Source organism: Leptopilina boulardi, unplaced genomic scaffold (genome assembly GCF_019393585.1).
Source record: "Leptopilina boulardi isolate dan_hultmark-lab unplaced genomic scaffold, ZJU_Lbou_2.1 LbouV2_19, whole genome shotgun sequence".
NCBI classification, from domain to species: Eukaryota; Metazoa; Arthropoda; class Insecta; order Hymenoptera; family Figitidae; genus Leptopilina; species Leptopilina boulardi.
In genome coordinates, this window is record NW_026137740.1 from 372,691 (window position 1) to 398,391 (window position 25,701).

Consider the following 25,701-nt stretch of genomic DNA (forward strand, 5'->3'; position numbering starts at 1 on the left):
AATACCGACCGATAATAAATTGTTACTAAAAAGCTGCAATACCGACAGTTGGTAACTTACCGACTACGTCTTAAGCTTGACTCAAATCTTTCATTGGTAAAATGGAAATATTAGAACATCAAAAACACTATAAGGAAGAAAATTGTTCATTAAATGAACAGAAGAGGCTGCAGATTTTTTGTTAGTTCTTGACCGCAGCAATATAGAAACACGGTTAGGAAGAAACGTGTAATCTTTTCGGTATGGACGTGAGAGAAATGCTCTTCAGTAAATGTTGTGGTGTGTTGCATAAATTTCGTCCAGAAATACATTTCGAGTTCGTTGCACGATTTGCATTTGAATATATCAATAGCTTCACTACTCTCTGTCACGTTTCTATACTCAGGTGTAACTAGATGTCAGACTCTTATTGTCACTCACTTTGCCTATTGACAAATCTACCGCTTTCTTAATAAAGCTATACCTTTAGTTTATTTTCCATTTCCAAATATTAATTTTAATTTAAGGAAAAATATATGAATAAAACTCGTTACTAATTCTCTTGTGATGCAATGGGACAAATTTTTGCAAAACAGCATGGAAAAAAATTTTACATTACCTGCAACCAATTATCATGTCATATGTCACATTGATTCAATGTCTTACTTTTTGACTCCCGCGATCAAAAAAAATCAACTTGAAGCTCTTAAACTTCACAAGCCATTATGACTATGATACGTTTTTCCAGTAGCGCTCTATACTAACGATCCAATTAATTTTTTGCCTTTTTCTATAACAGCAAAAAGCCGAAAGTGCTTTATGGCAACACGCTTTCCAACGCTCAACTTTTGCACCAACGGTCTTGGATTTATAAAATAAAAGTTCTCTTTTCCGCGATAAAATACCTAAATAAGAATACCAGTCCAGCAAACAAGAATAAAATGCCAGTAGTGTACACTCTAAATCTGAATCAGTGAAAATTTCACTGAATTCAAATCAGTGGTTCAGTTTTCTTTAATTCACCAGTGGAATTTCACTGGGAATCAGTAAAAACCACTGATTCTCAGTGAAATTTCACTGGTGAATTAAAGAAAACTGAGCCACTGATTTCAATTCAGTGAAACTTTCACTGATTCAGATTTAGAGTGTATCTAAAGTATCTTTCTCTAGGTAAACGTTGGTTCTCGTTTTCGAAAAAAGAAGAAAGGCCAAGTAGGGTTTTTTTCTTTCAAATGCTCGCTTTTCATTTGATGCATACATTCTCTATGTATATAAATAATATACTTTCACTCCTGCAAGCTGCTTTTACACTTCACAAGCAGTTTTCATTTGAACGTGAAGATTTCCCTTTTTATCCAAATCGCAGCTTCGATCAGAAATTTTCCACTGCTTTTACATTACCCTAAATGCAAATGGTCTTCTTTTACAATTTAAATTAGGGTATTTATATATATATAGTGTACTTGACAAATACTTCATCTTAATTTTATCAATTTACATAGATTATATTTATTTTAAATCATAGTTAATGCTACTAATTTTTTTAAATAACCTCAAAACAAACATAGAAGGTCGCGGAATTAGCGAAATTAGGTCACGATATTTGTGAAATTAGGTGACGGTATATTTAGTGTACGAATACGCTGTAGGAGCGGTGGTGTAGATGAATTTTTGGGTTTCTTAATTTTTCAATCTTCATGTCGTTATATTTATCCTGAAACATTCTTTTTGTAAAGTTCATTTTCATATATATTGCGGAGATGAAGGTGGAAATGTTGGTAAAAGTTGGACTCCCTCCCCAACCCTATTCTCCTTTGTCTCGAAATGTATGAAGAATGAGTTCTCTAGCTCTTATAATGTCTTATATATCTGTATATATATATGTATATACAGTAGATCGTTGGCCAGCGGCAAAAGTGCATATTTCACAACGCTGCGCTCCAAGTTTTTATACGCGCCTTGATGCATGACCCTCCTCTTTCCTCGGGCGTTATATGTCGCGTCCAATTACAACGTTTCCATAGCGCTTAATTACTGCAATTATAATACCTCGAATTATAAAGTGTTAATCAGAAGTTTACTAATTATAACTAATAAATTTCAAGTTCGGTTATTAACAGGAGAATTGTTCATTTCTGTCAGAAAGACTTTGACACTGTCAGTGTAACGATGCTTGCGAGTGAAAGAGAATATTCTATGTACCTCAGCATCTTAATTATGCCTCGTCGTTCTAAGATACTGCAATAGTAGAATATATTATACTCTCTCTCTCTCTCTATATAATATGACTAGATACTAATTGTATGAATTCAAGCATTTCTGGAAATTTAGGTCTCCCTTTGGATTCGTCATGCATTCAATTTTAAATTTTAATATTTTCAAAATTTTTATCGGCTACATTGGTCTCATCATAGTGAATTCAGTTGAATTTTCATTTAATATTATTCAAGTATTTCGACATTTGCATCGTTGTTGTTTCATAAAATCAAATATAAAATATAAATTCAAAATATTTTGTAAAATAGTTGCATTATTTCGAGAAAATTTGAATTTTAATAAAGGGAATTATGTTATATACTAATGAGAATTATTTAATATTAATAAAATATAATATACGAAATAGAGTGAAATTAAATTATAAATAGGATTCCTAAAGTGCTAATGAAAAACGTGGATGTTGAACTAAAAAGGAACATATTGAATTAGAGGACAAATATGTTAAAATAGAATATATAACAAATTAATTGAAAACCAAATAATTGCAGTGTAAAACCATTTATTTATTTAATAAGAAAATTTTTTTGAAAAATATAAAAATTTAATTTTTGAAAATGTTTTAATTACAATGGAATGCATAATTTGCGCTATTTTGAATTAATTAACCTTTTGTCTAGATGAATAGTATTATGGTTATATTAAGTATAAGTTATTAGCAATTTGTGCAATCGATCAAGACACCATTCATGCAACAGTACACGTTCAAACCTTTCGTAGCCAATAACGAACGTATAATTTGCAACTTGGAATAATCGCTGTGACACCAATCGAAACAATTGTTCCACTTCCATTTAGCTAAAGCCAAAATCGTCGATGATCGACACAATCAGTCACTAATTAGTCTCCTACACTATCACACTATTCTGAACTGAATAGGCAAAAGTAGAAAAAGTTGATTTTTTCTTTAACATTTAAAAAATAAAAGATTCAAATTTTATATATTTACAATTTTGACATATATGGAATAAAATAAAATTTATACTAATTTTAAAAATCAATTGGTAGACCCTAATAAAAGAGTCAATATCATGACATCGAAGAATTTCAAGAACCTATCGAGTTTTGTCTTGGGGTGTTCTTATGTCTGTTGTTAGAGTTGCAAAGAGTCTTCAATAACTAGCAAAAGCTTGAGGCGGTGACAATAAAGAAAGTAGGAAGAAACAAGAAACAGAAGTATAAAATTCATCGAAAAAAAGTAAAAGTAAGAAAATAGAAGAAAGAAAAGTAACAAGCTGCAAGGTACTGGTGAGGAATTACAATCAAGTTTTATACCTCTGATGTGAGACTCCTCTGTTATTTGTTAACAGTAAAATCCTCAAGTGCCCGAATTTTCGAGTTATGAATTTTTCACAGGAAGTTACATTTTTTCAATCAGAATTTAGATGGGACTAATTCAACTATGCATTTAGTCGAAAGTACCTGTAATTGAAATTGCATTTCTTCCTTTCGGCCTAGATAGATAAGAAAATCCTATAATTCTTGGTGAATGAAGCTGCATATTCATATACATATATGTATGAAAAAAGCAGCGAAATTTTGCGAAATGTATGTATTGCACTTGGCAAAGCTCGAGAAGGGAATCCGCATATATAGCGCACTTGTAGACGAATTGCCTGTTGGTCTTTGGAACTAACCAGATGCTCCATGGAGACGAACAAACACGCAAAAGCATACATCCCAGTATGCTAATGCAGTGTGGATCGTATATCACGAACAGTTCAGAAATTCGTATATAAGACGAGATTCCAAGACTTGAAGAAGAAATCTTCCTTCATTCTTCTTTTCGTTCAATGTGATAAAGACAAGCAAATCAGTTTAAATAAAATGTAGAAAAAATCGCCAAAAAAAGAAAGATACGTTATCATTTACGAAAAAACGATTCTTCTTCTTCTTGGAACTTTTTTTCCGCTACTTAAAATAAAATAACCACTCTTTGTGATGACTATCTTAATTCGCAATTCGATTCTAAATTCAATTAAAGTTTCTCAATTTAACGTTTTATTACCATTATACAGAAGTAAAAAAAGTTTTTCTGTAAAAAGGGTTAAACTACCTTATCCTCCTGTAAGAACATATCATACTTAATGAATTATACATTCGCATCCACTTCTGTCAGGAAATCGAACGGTTTTTTACGGAAATTGCACGGATATTATTAGAAGGAATGAAGAATGTTTCAATTTCGTTTTTTATATTTTCTTTTTTTTATTTCTCCAACGTTCTTCTTTATTTCGACAATTGTTATATTAATATCTCATTTGTTATTAATTAATTAAATTAACTTTAGGGTAGTTTAGTCTTGATTGATTAAGGGTGACTGATAATTACCAATAATATATAATACTAAATTGTGATATTAATTAGGATATGATAATTTTCAACTCATTTAACTAATTAAACAAAATTAATAATTTCAATCTCAATATCAAATTTTAATATAATAATCTTAATAATAATTATATCATAATATAATTATTATATTTTTATGGGTTTTAATATAGCAAAACATGTTTTAAGAAATAAAAATTAATATGTACATAAAGAAAAGTTAGGGAAACTGTACGTCTGACCATAGATAGATTGCTCTACTGAATTTCTAACGTGCTACATAAATAGGAAAAAACTTTTAACTGTTTTAGTTCCAGTTTGTCACACTTACTATAATTTATATTTTAATTCTAATTAAATAGTGGGGCATGACTAATTAATAAAGTATTTTCGAGAAGAGAGTCTCTCTCTCTCTTTCTCACTCTCAATTTAAATTTTATCTTTAAACATTGACCCGTTTCATTCTGGAGAAAAGCACTCTCAGCTATCGGAGATTCGCTCGGCCGGATACTCGTAGACACAAAGCAACAACGCGATTGCTGGTCCGATTTCTCTCCTGGGGGTTTAAACCTTGATACCACCACAAGACATTATTTACAGTACTGTGGGCACTCTTACGCGCAAGTAAAATGGTGAAACACACGTTACATAACAGCGGGCGACACGACAGCTAGGCAACTTTTGGAAAATAATGGAACGCCCGCTCGTCGAGCGCGACTTTATTTTACACCATCTTATTTACGATCCTCTCCCAACTATGAATTCCACTGTTACGATTTCGAACTATACGCAGGGGGAGAGAAAGAGAAAATGGTTGAAAAAAGAGGAAAGTTTAAATTATTGCGTTTCACAAATGGTAACCAAGTCGATTAGTTCGGATTCCATTTAGGGAGCTCGATTTTTCAAGGGGACAAACCAAAAATTTACCTTATTCTTTATGACCTTTGCAATTTTACAAAAATACGGTGTAAGCTTGGACTCGGATTTTTAAAATCAAAATGAAAGTATTTCAAGGATGTAAACACTGAAAAAATAATTCTGGTTAGGTTATATTTAACATTACTTTCTAGTTATGTTAACCAGAATTCTAGTTGAATTAACTAGAATTCTCGTTAAAATAACCAGAATTCTGGTTAACCTAACGAGAATCAAAATGTTAAATATACCCTAACCAGAATTTTTTTTCAGTGAAGTCTTAAATTTTCGGTACTTTTTCTAAATACATTTCCATTTACTTCTCCATACATTCAAGGCCCACTATCCATTTACACTTTACTTCTTTGAGTCGCATCTTTGCAATAGCATTACTCGAAATCTTCGTCGTTTTAACGTTTATCGTGATTCAACGACGGAAGAAGTTCTGAACGGGCGCCAGAGGTGAAAGGTAATAAGGGAATTTCTACTCTCGTGAAAGTTAACGAGCCAGCATCACCATGGAAATGTCACAGCAATCAACGATTCAGCCAATCTTGGATTTTCAAAATGCGCGACTTAAAACGTTTCGCGGATTTTTCAAACATTGTTACAGCCATTTACCAACTCATACAATTCTTTGTCTTTTTCGTAGAATAATTCTTGTTAAAGAATCAACTCAAGAAAAATATTATATAATCTCGTTTATTTAAAATTACATTGCTTATTATACGTTCTTGAGATTACATAAACTGAATTTACTGTATATTTTACCCCGTCACGTCAGGATTTTCATATACCCAGATAGGGTCCCACCTGACCCAAACTTGCATGGTTAGATTATCGAAAGATTGCACAATAAGATTATCGCAAGATTGCTCAGTAAGCTTACCTGATAAAAGAAAAATTTTCAGAATAATTGAAAATTAATTTTATACAACCTTACTGAATTTGTATTTATAAAAGAATTCTATTTTACCGACGCGCAGTAGTAGCCGCTGATTGTAATAAATATCGTACTATCTTGTTCCATGAAAAAAGAAAAAATTGCAATCTTTTATTATCGTCTCATTTTTCACTTTTTTATGCACGGCAAGGGGAAAGAGGAACCTTTCAATTATCCTTCACTCAGTTTACAATCTGTCCTGGGCGTGCCATTCACTAATTACACCTTTTCCCTTGTTGCAGGTAAGGATTATCCTCCGACAAATATGGTTCATGTTCAGCGTAACTTCACGAAGGTACAGAAAATTAAAAACGAATGCTATACACTAGCCAATTATTATGTATCATACTGCACTCTTTTTTTTAATTTTTTTAAATAATCGTATCTTCAATTAAATGAAGTGTATCAAGTCACATTTTAATTTTATTTATATAGTAAGCAATAAATCTAAGTTTCTGTTAATAATTAAAGGATAACGATTAATTTATTACTTTGGAGTAATTAATTTATCAGTTATTTAACTAATTTTTTCAAAACAAATATAAATAATTAAAATGATGTTAAATTAAATAAATTATTATTAAATTGTATTATTTAGAAATGGAAAAATTATTATTGAAGGTACAACAAACTTTTATTTAATTCTAATCGATAAAATTTTTTCTGTCGGTATTATCGATTGAGTAAAAAACAGCGCTGAAAGTTTCGACGTCTCCTAACAGATGGCGCATATTGGTCGAAATAGGAGTCGTGAACTGAATTTACCTCCAGACCGAGTTATCGACTTGTTTGCTTGTTTTATACTCTTTACTTGTTTACGGCTTTAAAAATCTATAGAGAATTTTTCAAATAATTCTAATTATAAATATATAAAAAAAATTATTCTTCTAAAACTGCTTAACATTTTCTTATCATTTTCATTATTTATTAACTTATTTTTATTTATTATAAATATTATTTCCGGGATCAGAATCATTTGTTTTAATTTTTGCATGGAAGGATAATGGACTTCCTGTCTTTACTATGCTGATTTATCGAATTTTTATTTACGTCAGTATTAGACTGAGATTCGAAACTTAAAAATTCATCAATTTCAATCTATTCTGTCTCATCCATGGGAGATACATATTAATTTTCATTTAAATCATTAAAAAATTCATTTCCAGTTTTGGAATCAATTAATATTCACTTAGTGCAATGAATTTTCACTTATTTATTGAATTGATAGCTAATTACTTTACTTTTAATTTAGTTTATTAACTGAAAACAATTTATTACTTAAAAAATGCTTTTAAACATGCACATATGTTTATTAATTATCAAAAGCATATTTGTAAAAAGAGGTTTTTAAAAAAAATATTTTTTAGAAAATAATTTTCGAATTTTGACTATGGGTTTTGTCACTCATTTCATCATTTCTGTGGGAACATAAATTGTGCCTGTGGACGTGGTACACCCCTTAAAAAAAATGAAAAAAAAAATAAAAAAAACAAACTTGGTGAGTAGGGGAAGAAAGTTTGAGGAGGAGGGAGAGGGTACGGTGGGTGAGGTTTGAGGGGAGTTGGAAAGAATTAAAAGCCTTAAATTATTAATACTCTCTCGTGGGGAAAATTGCGAGGGTCGCAAACGTTCCGTGCCAGGGGGCATCGCCCTGGGGGACTTGTGATGACGCTCTCTCTCTCTCTCTCTCTCTCTCTCTCTCTCCATGTGTATCTGACACGTTCCTTTTTGAGCCATGTGCGCATCAGCTGTGTGTCTCAAATCCCAAAATTATTGTGCTATAGTGCCACACGAACCTTCACTCATTCACTTTCTCTCTCTCTCTTTCTTTCATTATTTCTTCCCTTTTTTTCTCCACTGAGTATTTGCAGTTAGATCCACTTTAACAATCGATACATAACCAAGGGTTTTTCCGAGCGTTTCAAATAAATACTGCGTATGCATTCTGTTAGAAAAACATGAGGGTCTTACTCCACACAATACAGTCCCAACAATTTTTTGGGATTGAAAAAGTTGACATTTTTTCCTTCATAGGAGTTAACGAATTTTTTTCTGATTTTTGAGGGTTTTTATTTGAATTTGAATAATTAAATTTCGTTGCATGTGTGCTCATTTTTTGGATGTGAAAACATATTTTCTGTAGACGCAACCCTACATCAGAGCAGAAAAAAAATGTGAAGGGCAATAAACGAAAACCTTTGCCCATATGACGGCTTCAGACCTTCTGCAAATGATCGATTTCACACTTCGAAATGAATGGGACATCCTTTCATCCTCTTGATGAGTTTAATCTAGATTCAAAAATGGTGGTTACAAAAGTTTTTATCTGCATTTTACATTTGAATTCTGAATCAAATTACAAGCATTATTATTCAAGAGCTATAAACTCAAATAATGTAATTTATTATCGTTTTGTCATTTTTCTTTTCTGCTATCATAAAACATATTTCGTTTACAAATTATTATTTCTGCATTTTAATTTAATGATTTATTCCAATATTTACATGTCTTCAAACTGGTTTGTTTAAATTTTTTAATGAAAGAAAATGCTTAGGCTAAAAATATAATTTATTTATTTTACATCAAAAACTACTTTGAAGGAGAGTGTATGCGGAAAATACCTTAAAAGAGATTTTAAGTTATTTTAACTAATTCAACCAAGGGATTTATTTGTGCAGTGAAACGTAAATTTGTTAAAGTAAACTTTTTTCGTGAGAAAGCTGATTGTGAGGAAATCCTTTTTTCGTCAGGATTTTGTAAGTCACGTAAGTGAATAATGACCCCTTGAAATTTTGGTAACAGCGCAGCAACTTTATAGAGAGAATGAAAGCAAATGCGAAAGCTTCCAATTAGTTTGTAACACATTGTTCTGTATCGTGAAAATGAGACTTTATCTACATGTAGAGAATGCAATCTGCAGCAGTACTCTCTTCTATTATTCTCCCATCTGATTTTTATCCATTCTGTTCTAACCCCATCATTATTATCAGACAACGTTCCACTCTTGACGCAAGCCCACAAAACGTGTGAAATTTCATGCCTTTGAGCTTTTTTTCTTGATCATTTCACCTCTCCGCACTCTTTTATTCTCTAGTTCCACCAATATATTCCATACATCTATTATGTATGAGATGTGACGCTCCACGAGAATAGGGATCGTATGGTAAAATTTTTAGGTTATGTTTGTGATTTTTGAAGTGAAAATGCACAAAAACAATTACGTTTAAGTCTTCATTATATTCGAAAATTCAATAAAAACTATTTTCTATTTGGAACTTTTTATCAAGGTAAAACTATCACTAAACATATTATTGACCCTTTTCCTGATTTTTAAAAATAAAGGGTTGCAGATATTAGAAGCTATCAGAATTGAAAACTTTTAAGACCAATTGCAGTTTCGGTCAAATGAAGATTTGGGAGATTTGGAAATTCTGGCATTTAAACATTAATTTAATATTGACCATCAATTCTAAAGCAGTCTACAACAGTTTTTTATAGTTTTCTTCATTATTCTTGTTTTCCCCTCATCTGCTTTATTGTTCAATCTTTTTTTGTCATTTTCCATAGTGTATGTCTGACATTTTTACTTGGGGACTGCTTCTTCTTCTTCTTTCTTTTATTTGCACTTTTTTCCATTTTGAGGATTGCTTTTCTCTTGTTGTCCAGACGATGAGCAACTGAGAGGATAAGGATGAAGACGTGGGTGCCATGTGGGCATGGTGTACTTTTACCACGGCACGTGAAGGCTATTTTTATTACTTAATAATCCCACCGACGAAGGAGAAGGGCACTGCGAAATGCCGAGTTACGAATTACAACACTGCATGAGGACATTTTTTTCATTTTCTTTCATTGTCCTTTTCATTTGCACTCTCAAAATTACATTCTGTATTCTATTTTAGTTTATTATTTTTAATTTACATGTGACTTCTTATTCTAATGATGATTGCAAACGTATTCGATCTTTTTGTGATTCAGACTTTCAGAAATTCGATGTAAAGTATATTTATTTTCTCTTTAAAACTTTTCACAATGCTGAAAGAAAAACAGGGAATGAGAGAAAAAATGAAATTGTTCAACAAACAAGTCAAAGTTAATGTTTTTTATTTACAAGAATGGTGGTGATCCTGATTCGATGCCACGCCAGAGTAACGAAAGGATATTCAGCCTTGGAGCGAAAAAACGTTACGGTCATTCGCCCGCAAGGTGAAGAAAAGTTTAGCCGTAGCCAGGCACTGACCGGAGCCAAGGAGACGCTTCGAGCGATCGTCGATTCCTGTCCGCTTGGACGAGCCTCGGTCGACCGGCTACGCCACACCACCTCTTGCCCCCGCCCTTCATCCTGGACACATCCCTGTGTTCTTTCTTTCCTCCTTTCCTTTTCTCGCTATCACGTTCGTCCGGCAAAAGACCGGTCTCGGAAAATTACTTCGTTCATTGCAGTCCTTTTCGATTGGTCTGTCTGTATAGAAATTTCTTCGATCCTTTTTATGCGAATTGAGAAAATTGTCTTGAAAAATCAACATTTAATTCATATTGAAACGGCAACGTAGGCAACACAAATATTTTATATTACATTTCTTTATCTAGAAAAGATTATTTTCACAAAAAAGGAATAATTTGTATTCAAATAAATAAGTTTAGTTATCATTATCAGAGCAACAGGCAGAGATCTCCCTTTCAGAGGATTCTTCTCGTTTCCATAAACTACCATTTTCATGTACTATGCAAAATTAATTAATTTTCATTAATCAATGAAAATGAAAAGATTACCGGATGCAAAATAAAATTGATATCCTCGGGTTTTAAAAAAATTGGTTTTTTTTATAAAAATGAAATTCTAAATTGAGGATTAATTTCTTTTAAAAAATTGAGAGAGAAGCTTTTGTCTATAGAGAACATGACACACGTATGTATGGGTACAGAGGAAAGCCATAGTTATTTTTTAATTACGATGCACAATGGCCTGAAATCGATATTTATATATGTATATATAGCTCAATTCTTTTCTGGCCTCAATTCGCATATTGCTGCTGTCTGAAATACAAAGAGTGCATCCCAACAATATAAGGAATTTAATTTTCCCCTCCAGCAGAGAAGTGGATTCAGCGTAAACTGAACTAATTTCGTTGGTCGCTTTTGTATCAGATATAAAATCTTTACGTGAAAATGGTGGAAGCCTTACGTGTCACAAGAGAGCTGCTATTATATAAAAGAAAACAATAAACAAAAGCTCCAAACAAATTGCAAGTGGGCCCTTAATTTTTACTGTCTCATTTAAAATGTCTTTCCATTATTATTACCAACTTTTCAATATATCAAAAAAAATTATCAATTATCCCCCCAAACAATGGTTTGAATATTAAAAAAAATTGTGTAAACAAATTTAGCCTATCAGTAGATAATAAATAAATATTACGGTGCTAAAATATTACGCGGAGGATATGAAGAGCCAACTCAATGAAAAAAGGCCAATATGTAAAACGAGTATATTTAGTTTGAGAGTGTGTCTGAAAATAACACGGCACTTCTCGTTTTATCATGTCTTGACATTTTTATTCAGTGGTAATTGCTGACTCTGCGGACGGCCAAGAAAAAAATATGAAAAGTAAATGCAAAATGTACGTATATGCAACAATAAAAGAAAATGAGAGGAGGTTAATGCCATTGCTGAAGCGATGCTTTGGACTGTACTTTAAAGCCACTGCTTTACCAGATCACGTTGGGGCTGACTCTCCACCACAAACAGCACCACCTTCCTTTTTTACATCTGGCCTTGGCGGGACTTTTAAACGGTCCCCCGCTATGCAACCATCCAAGTTGAGGTTAATACTTTCTTCGTCGTCGTCTTCTTCTTCTTCTACTTCTTCTTCTACTTCTTCCTTCGTTTCTTATCGAAGCTACAACCCAATCAGGATCTTGTCTTCCTTCGAGCGTTTCTATATTTTCTACACTTGGCGAATTGTTGCACATACACATTCCACCTTCAATTTGTTTCACTATATACGAGTGAGTTTCTGTCCTTCGACAAATTACACCAGTAATAATACAGAAAGCTGATTTTTCGATTTTAAAATGCTTTGTTCTAAAAGTGCTATGTTTCTTTGTGGTATAGCGATTGCTCATTCATATTTCTTCGACCCTTTTGACTTTTAGGGTAAAAAATTCTTCATATAACTCTCTAAATCTGAATCAGCAAGAATTTTCACTAATTATTAGTTTTGTCAAATTTTGTATATTAGAATAATTTAAAGAGGATGCAAACGTTGGTTTTCTTTAAAACCAAAGTGGTGTCCAAAGTTAGTCTTTTTTTATTTCTTTTTTTGAAGGTGGGAGAGAGGGAAAAGCAAAATCGTGACTGGTTTTCGAGAGAAGGTTGACGTCGCGCTTGAGTAGGGGCGCAAATAAGATTTGCACGTAAATCGTTTGTTTGCTCCCAATCCTTGCGATAATAGTGGCATGTTATAAGGGCAAAAAAAGGACGAAAGATAACTATTATGGGAAAAGAAAAGAACATTTTTTATACTTGGCATATACTTCCTTTTTTGTTGAGCTAAATTGAGAAATTTTACATTATTGACGTGTGACAAGAACGTGCATAATTTCCATCTATCACAAACGACAAGTTGAGTTGACCTACTTCCATTCTTCTTTTACCTATAAGAATCAGATATATTTTTTCATTGTTTAATAATATGGCCCCAAATCCTTTGAAGCTTTTTCGCATACTTTTCCTGTAAACTTTCGGCAATATTTCTTATTACTTTTGTTCAAAAGAATTCGAGTTTTCGCAATTATCGTGTTTTCTGTTTATTCATTTTAATTTAATAAACCAAAATTTAAGATCTATTTTACTCATGTAAATTGCAACGTATTAATTGTAAATAATGAAAACTTTTCCAGTCTATTTTCCTAATGTCGTGCGACTAATAAGAAAAAGAATTTTCACATTTTACTCTCAGATGAACTTGAATAAATGTCAGATTGATTATGTCAAAGAAAGGTGAGGATAAAAATTTATGAGCTACTCCCATGTGTTCAGTAAATACATCATTCTTTCAACATCTATGATGAGTCCTTGAATCCCGTGATGCGAGGATTGTATACTGTAAAATAGTGACTTTAATGAACACTTGAATAATTGAAAGCTTGAAAAATACGATGAGCAATTAGAAAACCTCGATTATATCACTTTCTTTTTTTAATTTGAAAAAATATTTTGTCTCGCCTCTCAAATTTATCCATTGACAATTTTTTGCTAATCCCCCTTTTTTGTAACAACTGAAGGATCGCAATTTTCCATATATCGAGAGGACGATTTTCCATAAAATTGCCACTAGAGAAAGAGTGTTGCATTCAAATATATGCAATTTGTCACGATTCATACAAAAACTCACAAAACGTTTTCCAGTATTCAACTTGTCTCGGAATTATCACTGCTAATCATCAGTAGCAGTTGATTGATACGGGGAAGAACCCTTGAATTAAGCCGCGATCGTTTGGACATAGTGACATCATCGATTCAAATGTAAATCCTTTCACTCCTTTGAAAAACAATAATACCACTGCGCGACGAGAGGAAAAACGCTGGGAAAGCCATGAGCTGCATTTCAGTCTATAACTTGTATTTCAAAGACATTGATTTACGATTATCTTTACTTTTACAAGTCAGATTTATGCCTCTGCAGGTCTTGTCTGTAAATGTCAAACAGAATATTTTCGGCCTCCGATTATAACACTCGTTTATTTGTCACATGCGCGGGGTGTTACATTTTTTTAAATATACACGTGTTGTTAGATTTTTTTTTATTCCTTGCGAAATAGATTTGTTTGTTTCAACACATGTTTTACACATGCGTCATATAAATATCTGACTACTTTTACCAATATTGAAATTGATATCTTTGCCTTTGTTGCATTGTTGTTGCTTTGTAGAGGTTGTAATAATTATCACTTCAGAACCTAAGAATTTATAGAAATCCTTACCTTTATTTTTCCTTTAACTTGCCTTATTATTAAAAGTTTCTAAAAAACAAAAAATTTGAACTTTTTTATTCGGTATTGAAACGGATTCCAGTAGAGTGTGCTCGGTGTGTTATACATGTTTGATGTTAGTCATGTAGTCGCCTTATCGTCGTCGTAATAACGGATAGGAAACGTTGGTGCAAATCGCAACGTGCTGCTCAGGTATTATCTCGTGCATGCACATACTCGTCCTTACAATTAATAATGCATGCGATACGCATGTACGATTTGCGTTACGCGTCAACCTCGCGAATAAATTTGTACCAATCGGAGAGGTGATTCATCACGCGAACTCAATGATGAATGAAATCGTAGCAGCATAAATGCCTGGGTAATTTTAAATTTCGTGCCCAAAAGTTTCTGACGGAAGTTAATTTCAACAAATAAAAGACAAATAAAATTTTTTTAAAATAAACTATAGATTAGTTTTGTCGTATCTTGATAACAGTATAAAAAAGAAAAAGAAAATTTCAAGAATTTTTTTGTCCCATTTATGGTCTTCCTCCTCGTTCATTGCCCTGATTGACTGGAACCGAAAATTTCAAATTAAATATCGAACTTAAAGATGAGGAATTTAGGTTACCGTGAACAGTGTATAAATATAAGATTGACGGGAAAACGCTTCGCATCATTACTGCCACCCTAAATTCTGGAGGGTAAAATAAAATAGTATATGCTTTTTTTGCTTCTGTTTTTTGAGTTCCTTCTATGCTTTTATATTAATCTGAGTTGTCACGCTATATATTCCGGTCACGTGAGTCTAGAATCTATATAGTTGCTCCCTTGTGACTCTTACATGACTGGATGCACACGCGCAATGTAAATTGTAGTATAGGGTGTTCTGATAAACACGTACAGCACTAAATTCTAAGCAACATTTAGTTAATTCCAGATATATGTTTCCCTTACAACAAAGTCCCGATTTCATCCAAAATGTTTCAAGAAATATTTAACTTTAAATTTTTTATGAATATTTTTTTATGTCAATATAAAAGACCAGAAAGTGGGAATTTTCAAAAAATTTTATATTTAAAGAAGATTTTATTATGTTTGTGTATAATTGAAATATATAAATTCAACAATAAGGAAAGTCTTTTATTGTTAGGGAAGTAAACATTTCCATTGAAATGAATGGTTTTAAGGTGCGCATGGCACAAAAATGTAACCACAATATTGTGGAGAAAGTTTCCTTACGAAAGCGACAATGCCCTGAGGAAAATAACACCTACAGGAGCATATACTTTGGATATCTATTTATATCCATTATCTGGATTATAAAATGTGGATTATGGAATCTAGATATGAAAGCAGATTAGAACTGCTAATTCAATATTTTTACCATACAAGTAAACTAAAAAAACTGCCAAGAAAAATTGTATTCTTTGTTAAATCGGTTTTTTAGTCTACTATAACTTTGTTCTTCTGTAAAAAATATTTGCTATTTATAATTCTAAAAAAAATAGATGTAATAAAATGACACAATTTTTCTGAGGATATCAAATTAAGACCATAAAGTGTATCAAATTGTTGATAATGCAACGTTTTGATGCTGTTTATGGTCTCAACTTGATAGCCTCAGAAAACTGTGGAGTTAGAATATTTTAATTAATTAATCTATTTAGTAAAGACATTTATACTTGTTTGTAGTAATTTTAGGTTTAGAATATTTATTTAAACAATAATTGTGAAAAAAAGTTATCAACATCTTTTTCAAATAGATAAATTAATAAAAATATTTCAACCCGTTTTTGTTCGCAAGACTTTTAATCCAGTTTCGCTGCAGTCCCTTAAATTTGGCTATATATTTAACATTTTAAAAAATTTATTCATTAATTGAACTATATATTACATAATTATTTATTTAACATTTTTCGCATTCAAAGTGTCATTAAAATTGTTTTGTTTATTATCACTACAGGAAGTGCAGTATTCAGGAAGACTGAAGGATTCCTTAAACGAAGAAAAGTCATTGAAAGGTAAATTAGTAAGCTTAATTTATTTAGGTGTAAACAGTTTGACTTTATTATTTTATTATCGCGATTTTTATACGCGATGTAATCACACACAAATCACAAGCGAGTTGATAACAAAATCAGATAATATAGCCGCGAATATTCTGGTGTTTATTATAATATCCGTAAGATATTCTAGCAAACAGGAAATTTGAAAAAATTGTGCTTCGAGATAAAGAACGCGAAGCAGAATAGTTAAAACTAGTTAAAACTTGGCTCAGGGCAGAAATTGCTGAATGTTCAAAATGGAATATTCCAGCTGACGCTTGGGGTGGAGGGTGTAAAAGGCGACCGAGGGTGGGTATAACCTTTTTCATAAGCTTTGGCGAAGGGGTTGAGGAGACAATGGGGATCTATTTAAATTGTAAATCGCCAACTCGCTCGTTGTAAATTGCAAATTGTAAACGACCAGTCGTCGGCTAGCGATTGACTTTTATCACTGACGCAAGGGGACATACTGAAAATTCATTATATTCGAGGCCTTTCAACTATCAATGCTTTTGGAAGAAAATCCAAAGTAAAAGCGGACCCATTCAATTCGCACTCTCGCTCAATTCCCATTCATAAAATATTGTTCAAGAAAATTCATTTCTAGTCTTCTTTGTTTATTTCAATTTTATATTTTTTGCACTGTTATTATTTGACATCTATTCCACAATATATATTTATTTAAAAAATATGAATATCAAATTGTGAAATATGAAGCATTTTTTTGAGTTGGCGTTTTTTGTTGGAAAAAAATTGAAATATGTGAATATTCCCTGGTCCAATCGGCCAAGCAATACATACATTGGATTAAAATTCAGGAAATCCGAAACACGTGAATCAATCTTTGTGGCTAGATTCCGAATCCATTCGGAATAATAAATTATTGAAGATACTTTTATAAATAGTTACTCAGTCGTTTATCACTTTGTCTTACATACATTTTGACAACACCGTTTTCAGACAGTTATTTCGTATCGATTAAACGATAATATTCTTTCAAATACTATATATAAACAACAATCGAGATCAGCTTTCAAAGTTTAATTGCTGCAATTCATGTCGAAAGTTTTCTGCGAGACGAATCGCTCTCTGCGTATCTTAAAGGCTTTCATTGGAAATCGTCTTCCCTGTTTTTTCTACCCTGTCCTTTTTTTCTTCGTTGTTCACTTCTCTTCTTTTTCTTATACAACCGATAAACTTTTCTTGCATAATAATTTTTAAAGATTTAACATAATCCAAAATCAGTTTTTAATTAACATGTTATAGGAAAAGATTAGCACTCGATTTTTGAGAAAAAGAAAAGTCTTCTTCAAGTTTCTCAAATTGATTGACAATTAATTTTTTCCACCAATAAGGAATAAGGATAATATAATAATAAGGATTTAAAATTGGTTAAGTTTTCTGGGATTAATTAATATTACAAAAACAAAGAAGAGTGTTTAATAATTTATTTTCTAACAATAGTTTTATTGTAAATAAATGGGTGGCTTTTTTCATTCATAATTATTTTACCTTTATGAATTCTTTTACAACGGGCTTTTAAACTTATACTGCTTGAAATGACTTTTTACCCTCTGTGAGCGAAGCGAGTCGAAGAAGCTAATCCGGTGTAATGAGGTAAGAAGAAAACACGATAAGAAAAAGGATCTGGATAAAGAAGAAGTTAACGAGAAAAGGAGACAAACCTAGATAGAGAAATGTGTTTGACAAAGATACGAGACTGATAAAGAAAGAAGAGATGTAAAAAGATTTCTTGTCTTCGAGAAAGAGAGAGAGAGAGAGAGAGAAACTTACTCTGAGAGATTTCTTATCAAAATGCAAATCCGTAACCATCTGACTTGGTCATCTTCCTTTCTTCCTCTCACCACGCTTCTTTTGAATCAAGACTTATTTCTTTCCTTTTGCATGTTTGTAGCGTTTCGGATCGTTTTATACCAACCTCGAAACAGGTCTACTTACAAAAGTTTAAGGTTGAAACTTGTACAACCGATATTCTGGTGATGATGATGATGATGATGTGGTCTCTATCCGATTTCCGAGTGATGCTTCCTCTTCAAGGCCTTTCGATCATTGGTTCTCACATTCGAGATAAACCGGTTTTCACCATATCCACCTTGATGCACCTCCTATCAACAAAAATATTGCACTTTTCCCTTTTTTTCTTCTGACCTTGTCGGAAATAATGCCGATGAAATTGCCATTTCTTCGATATACCCGCTTTTACTATAAGTTTCACTGGGATAATTTGCTCGCAGCACTTAGGATGTTCAAAATTTGTATAACATTTCAGTGATTTCAGTTGAAAAAGCTTAAAAATTAATTTTTTAATTTTACCCTTTTGGACCATTGCTGAAATCTTGTGAACCATTTATAATGCAAAAGATAAACATGATGGTACCTATTCTTTTATCGAGATGAAGACATAAAGAAAAATGTCGTAAAGATTGCATAGTCAAGAAAATGTTTCTTTACAATGAAGCGTATAGCCACATTGGTAAATATTAAATTGTGCTAGTTTAATAGATACTCTTGTATGGAAAAGTTGAGGGGTGGCTCGAGTGTTGGGGGAGTTACTATAAGAGAAAGGGTGCACGTATATATAAAGTGTATAGGTAAGGGAGACTCGAGGGTTTGCTTGGGTTCTCTCTTTGGTTTTCACCCTCGAGCTAAGCATTGTTTCATCTTTTTTTTTTCCTTTTCTTTTCTGCTTTTCTTTTGGCTGCAGCAGAAGACCTGGTTAAGAGCATTTGAACCTTCGTGACGTCACAAATCATGGCGCATGACACGCAAACTTCTCAGGTATGTGAAAAGCACAATTTTGAATATTTTTTAAAAAAGCCTTTCGGAAAATGTTTAGAATAACATAGACTCTGTCTGTTATGTGCGGAAAATTCAAAATTTTGCGTTTAAAACGTTTTTAAACAATGTTTATTATTATTTATTCTTAGTCTACTGCAATTTAGGTTCAATTGGTAGGTTTTTTTGAAGGTATTACGTGTTGTTTTAAGGTAAAAAAATAATAGAGACGTGCTAATTAATTTTATTTGAATTTGTAAGGAATTTTTTCATTTTCCAGGAAAACATTCTATTTAAAAAAATGGAATAAAATTGATTTTTCTTAGTCTACTGCAATTTAGGTTCAATTGGTAGTTTTTTTTTAAGATTATACGTGTTGTTAAAGTCATTTTTCAAAGTTACGAACGATGTGGTTTACGGGCAAAAGCCTTATATCTACACATCCAACGCGATGGATGTTACTTTTTAAAGTTTCTTTTGAAAAATAAATCATTTCACGGTCGTAAAATTGCTATAAAATATAATATAAATGTCATTTTCTAAAATACTGAGATTAGCGTTTCTTTTGAAAATGAAAAAATAAATTCAGTTTTTCACTATAGTTTATCATATTTAATTTCAATAGGAATTTACTAATTGCAAATATAATGTTCGGAAACTTTAACAATTATTAAAATGGCTTCCTATTACTTTATGACACGCAAAAATATGAGAAACTATAATTTAAATTAATTTAATAAAGAAACTTTACGAACGCGGTATTTTGTATCACACTATAGATATACGCTAACGGGTGGGAAAAATGAGACGAACATCGCCGCGCCAAACATAATTTCACTGATTTTTTCTCAAAAAATCATAATATGAATTGGGAGTCCCGATCAAATAATTTGACCAACGCTAGAAAAGAATGGTTGTGAAATTGTAATAATTCCATTTTTTTAAATTCAAAATGATCATTACAGTTAAAAAGTTTAACTGATTCATTTAATCCGACAGTTTTGGAAATTGAACAAATATTTCGTAACTTGCACTAAACCCCACAGGGCGAGGGGTTAAAGGCTGTATAAATACCGGATCATAAAGGTATTAAAGGCCCAACCTTTTTTTCTACAATTTAGCAGTCAAGACTAAGTCCATGTAAAATTAAACCGAATCCGTTCGTCAGTTTGCGAATGGTGGATTATAGGAACCTCTGTCGTTTATATATGTAGAAAGCAGAGAAAGTACCCCACGTAGTATAATTCAAAGGGTAGTTCTGTTCTAGCCATTGATGATTGCATATCACATGTGCCACGTGTGTGTAGATTACACGCTCTATGTGGGAAAAACGCCTATCTTTTTTCATCCAGATGCTCAATCGAACCCCTTTTTTCAATAAATTTTTTTTCCTTGCTTCCATATACCCATCAGTTGTCGTCACTTGCAAAAGTTCATTTTTTCCTCCTTTCGTCATCAAAGAATATTCGAGAACGAAATGTCTGACAGATTTGATAAATGGTCACTATAATAAGCTGAAGATGAGAAAGTGGAGATTAAAAAAATTGATATGATGCTGCATTCTACAAGGTTTGAAAATTAAAAGGGTTTAATTAAAAGTGAAATGCATATATTTTTGAGTTGAGTTAATTCTCCTTAGCATTAACTTCCTTTGCACTGAAAGAAGGGTTTGGTTTTTACAACAAAAAAATTAATAATAATAACAACAACAACTTCATTATTTTACAGTGTATAAATTATAATTTCCAGTGTTTCTAAATTTAGACTACATACTTTTTTGCTACTTAGCAAATATGTTTTTTTTTAAATTATAATAGCAGACACACTTTATTTTCTTATTTTATAGTGAATTTCTCTAAATTTATTAGAAAGATACTTAACATAGTCTCAACTCCTTCTCTGAATAGAAATGAAATTTCAGTTGATGATAGATAAAAATTCGAACAAATATAAATTTTGACAAATAGAAATTCAATGAAATTAATTGAATCATGCGTCTCAAATTTTCGAAGTGACTAGAAGGCATTTTAAACAATTGCTTTAAAATGCTATCAGAACACTCGATCAGTGGTCTAGGCATTGCAAGAAAAAAAAAGAAAAAAAGAAACAAAAAAACCCAAAGCGATGGATATCGGCGGCGAAAGGAGGACTACACAACGATGTAATGGCACGCGGTCGTACCGTTTCATGCTTGACGATATGATCTAAAGGTTTCGTCTAATTTTACTTTGCAAGTCCGATGACTCTCTATCTTTCTCGCTCAGGGACCCTTGCAAACTTCCTAGACACATTCTGAATGTTAATAGGGTAGAGCCAGAAATCCGGTGCCGCCCACACAATAAAGCCGAGAATCAAAGAACCCCTATTTCTCTCCGTTCCTTCGCGATAAGAAGAGGTTGAAGTAAGGAGGGGGGAGTTTGGAAAAGTAAGGGGTTTCGAGGCGAACGCGAAGTCGGTAAATTGAATATTTAAGAGCCATTTCATTCACCTGGAAAACCGAACATTGCTTTTACATTAATGCGGAAAAGATGTACAAAAAAACATTTTCAAGGCTCTTGTACATTTATTTTTATTTCCACAGGGTAAGAAAGTAACAGTCAATTTGAATTTAATTTTTTAGTTCATTACATCCACTTTTGGGAGTCTTAAATCAAATTTTTAAAGCTGGGGTGCTATTCTGTAACTACACTTCACCATCACTTCACTATCACTTTGCTAAGTGTAGGCGAAATGAAAGTGTAAATGAGTATGAGACTTTTCCAAATCAAGCCTTAAATGCAAAATAGTACAAAATTTAAATAATAGTAGCAATAAATCCTTGAATTAAAAAAAATTGTACAATAAAATAAATGTGTAAAACTAAATTGATTGTGGTCCTTAAATGACTGATCGTTTGTTATTAATAAAAAATTTTCGCAGCAGAGCGAAGAAATTTTATTATATATAATTAAAAAAGAAAAGAATATAATATTTTTTACTAATCTTCCTCTTGGAAATACTAACATTACTTTTCATTTTCGTCTCAAGCGGAGGTTTTTCGAGAAAGTTTAAATCGCGATGAATATAATTTTTCGCGTTTATTACCATCACTTGTCCTTCATGTTTTATTTATCGAACTATAACAAGGCTTTTTGAACGAAACACGAGACGATAATAAGACTATCGTGCTGTAATCTTTTCAGAAGCGTCTCGAGTCTACATACGTTATTTATATACCTGGCCTTCCCCTTCATAAATCTTTCATTCAACGACGCGAGAATTTTCACCACAATCGCTCCTTTTTGGCATCCAAAATTAGTGGTAGGGCCATACCATTTCAACTGTAATTTACATGCTTAAGTCGACCGATTTCATCTTGACAAATTTTCTTCACGAAAATCAAAATTCACTTTCTTGGTATGGAATTTTTTACAGAATTTCTCTTTACCTAACTTTTTATTGGAAAAAACCAATGAATGTAGAAAATTGTAAAAAATAAATTATATTTAATCGTATTTAAATAATGTATTCTGAAAAATAAAAAAGTGAAAAAGCTCAAAAATTTCACCCTAATCATAATTAGGTTTAACTTGGGATGGATTAATTTTAGGAGATGCTTCTGGGTTGGTAATGAAGTTCCTTTTGTACTAGAATGTGTTTCATTTGATTTACCAAAGCAGATTTAGAGCTGGCTGCACTTTCCGAGAAACAGGAACCTACAATTTCAATTCAGAGCAAACTACCCTGGATGTTTCCGCCATCTGTGAATCGTAGTCTGAACATAAGGGCACACTGCGCCAACATTGATAATTTCGCTTGTTACCTGAAAACCTGAAATATTCAAAATCAGACCATTATTCAATTATTTATGTTAATGTTTGTAAACAATAACAGTTGCTGCAAAATGAAGAATGATTGATAAGATTAAAATAATAATCAGGTCAATTTGAGGAACGAGAAACGATGCGTTTTAAAGAAGAGAATGAAGGTGATAAAAGTCTAATTAGACGCACGCTCCTATCTCTTGTGTATCTATGCTATTAAGGCTATATTATAAAATGCAGTATCGGTACTTCAGTAGCCCTCACGTAAATTACGAGCTAATGAAGTTCTTATAAACTACCTACAGAGGCTCGCGTAATGCATGCCTGTCAGCTACCACCTTCTCGCGCACAAGTAATTTACGAGTCCTGTAATCCTAACCGCGCGATAGATACTTTCTCAACATAAACATCGACTAATATCTCGTACAGCAGTTATAAGAATGTCCTTGACAAGAGAAAGATTGTATTTAGAGGCTGGAAAAATTCTTGATAAATAGCGCACATTCCCCTCACACCATCAATAATGCAAGCCGAGTATATGTTCGAGTTTTAAGTTCTTCATTAATTAATTTCCTACCAGACAACAATACTTTTATCTTCAATTATTTCCTTCAATCTGTAATGATTTTCATGTAAATATATTAAGTTTAGGTTGTAAATTGTAGCTATACATTAAATAATAGTAACAATCGATCTTGTCTTGTAATTATTAGTAGTTAGAATTAATAATGACATAGAAGCTGGTATAGTTGAATGTTATTTGGTGGTTATACAATTAATGATAGATAGAATCGATAGCAGTTACAATCAAAATTATTTCTAAAAATAGTTTTGGTATTTTACCTTAACCAAAGTCTTACGCCTGATGCTAAATCTTTATTTATTTAATAATAAATTAGACAAGCCCTTTTGGAGCATGTTAGTTAGGTTAGAGCGTTTTTCTGTCGACCGGCTTTCGTAGAGCGTCTTCACTTTCGTTTATTCTGCCAAAATAACAGCAAAAAATTTATATTCTGAAGTTAAACCAGTGTTTATAGCGTCATTCAAAATAAATTTTTTTGAGTAATGATAAAATTTTCCTTTAGAGTAAATATAGAATATCTACTATAAAGTTCTAGTTTTTGAAGTATCAGCGTATTATTTGAACATAATTCCTTGAAATAGCTCCGCTTGAAAAATTTCCAAGTAGTACAGATCCGGGTTCGGTCAGCCAGAGGCAAATGGAAAACTACGTTAATAATTGTTTTTTTTACTGACTTTTGGAATAGCATAATTAAATATAATTTATATGTAAATTTAATTAATTATCAAAAGATTAAAATCTATAAAATTGAAAAATTCGAACTTCTGATAATTTGAATTTCTAAAAATTTAATTTTTTGGGTAATTCGTATTTTTAGAAATTTGAAATTTTAATAATTCGATATATTATCATTGTTAGGAAAAATGTTATTTCTCTCTTTCTCTCTTTTTCCTTGTTCTCTTTTCATTTTCCGTTTCATTCACACTGAACGTTCTTATTTTCCATCGGCGCACCGCCTTCGAAGCTATTTCTGACAAGACGATAGCAAGGCAAGCGTAAAACCAAACTATAAAACACAAGGTATAGTGACGCTTGCTAGTGTATGGTACCAGCAACAACAACAGCAACAACAACAGAACGACAGCAACCAACCGGCGGCTTCGAAGGGTTGATGTTTAAAGGTCTCGTATCTTTGAAGATCTTGCGTGCGAGCAGGCGTCCTCAGGGGGCATACATGGGAGTGAGAGAGAGAGAAAGACGGAGCCTGATGTTGGTGAATCAATAGGACTGGGTAGCAAGTGGCGCATGCGAATTTTTGACCAATGCGAATTCAAGCAGCATCGTGACGTCTCGATCCTCATACTATACCAACGACCGACCGACGCCCAGGACTGTAAACGACAAGTGTCATGACCCCACTTCTCATATCTTTTACATCTACAAACCTGAAAATATGTCAAGATTGTTAAATCTAATTGGTACCTTTCAAGTTGTACTCTTCAAAAATTCCCTCTTTTCATGGTCTTATCAAACTATGTTTTTGGTTTTTGTTGACGGTGTACCTATATTTTCCTTGAACCTTACCTTCTTTTATAGCTTTAATATTTATTTCACAAGAAAAAATTTGTTTAATTTAAAAAACTTGATTTAACCCTACAACACCCTAAATTTAGCCTCACCCACCTCAATAACCTGACTTGAACCTACAAGAACCTTGTTTTGAAATCTTGAACTCAACCAACGATTCTGAGCAGGAAATCTCTAGTTGTATTGAAATAAAAGTATTTCTTTTGAAATAAAGTTTCATAAAAGTAAATTTGAATTTGAATTCTTTTAAAAACCGACATATGGTAAAAATCGTAAGAATTCAAGGAATATGAATTTATTAATAAAAATTGTTCAGAAAAGGGTCTTTTTTCGGTTCATAATAAAAATTGTTTTTTTTAAGTTAGGAAGCTTGGTAAAACTGAATGGAAAGAGGCATACGCAGCCATAAATAAACTATAGTTTTTGGATTTCCAGATTTTTGAGTCAAATTTTTTCTGTAGTACAAACACAAACAACTCCATTGAAAGAGTTTTATATGTATGATCAATTTCGATAGAAGAGTAT

The 25,701-nt window shown here is 32.2% G+C and overlaps 1 protein-coding gene across 1 annotated transcript in view; it reads left to right on the top strand.

Annotated features, from left to right (window-relative positions):
• Positions 1 to 25,701, top strand: part of LOC127277899 (protein gustavus) — a 161,772-nt gene that overhangs the window by 38,507 nt on the left and 97,564 nt on the right. Inside the window, exon 2 of the mRNA XM_051299338.1 lies at positions 16,386 to 16,443. The gene's annotated coding sequence lies outside the window, so the exon portion shown is untranslated. The remainder of the gene's footprint in view (positions 1 to 16,385; positions 16,444 to 25,701) is intronic.